Raw genomic sequence first — 373 nt, 5'->3', positions numbered from 1 at the left:
TTCCCAAAACAAGTGAATACACGCGCTGTAGGTGATCGCAAGTGAATGCAAATCTACGGTGACTGGGCGAGTGAGGGGCAGCAAGTGCAGAAGCGTGGCTGGAAGCTGGCGGAAAGCTCCCCTTGGGTGATGCCACTCGGGCGGGGGAGCGGAAAGGTGAATGATGCAACATAGCAACAGGCGACCCAAGATGACGGACGGAGGGGAAAAAATGCAGCATGTGGTGGAATCGGGGTGGGGTGCGGTGTCTGTTGCAGGAGGTGAAAAGGATTGATTTGAGTGATTAAAACTTGTTCATTGATACTTTTTTTTTTTTTTGGCTTGTATGTTACGTTTTATAATGGTATGATAAAAGGTAAAATTTCCGCCCTTT

At 48.3% G+C, this 373-nt stretch overlaps 1 protein-coding gene across 2 annotated transcripts in view; it reads left to right on the top strand.

The window, feature by feature from the left end:
• LOC119591499 overlaps positions 1 to 373 on the top strand; it is a 27,560-nt gene that overhangs the window by 15,729 nt on the left and 11,458 nt on the right. Inside the window, exon 1 of one of the 2 annotated variants that reach the window (XM_037940245.1) lies at positions 7 to 156. The exons of the other annotated variant lie outside the window; for it this stretch is intronic. The gene's annotated coding sequence lies outside the window, so the exon portion shown is untranslated. Of the gene's footprint in view, positions 1 to 6; positions 157 to 373 lie in introns of those variants that run through there. 2 annotated transcript variants of the gene reach the window in all.

This window comes from Penaeus monodon, chromosome 28 (assembly GCF_015228065.2).
Source record: "Penaeus monodon isolate SGIC_2016 chromosome 28, NSTDA_Pmon_1, whole genome shotgun sequence".
Lineage (NCBI taxonomy): Eukaryota > Metazoa > Arthropoda > Malacostraca > Decapoda > Penaeidae > Penaeus > Penaeus monodon.
The sequence above is the reverse complement of the archived record's forward strand: the minus strand, read 5'-3'. Positions and strand labels throughout refer to the sequence as shown.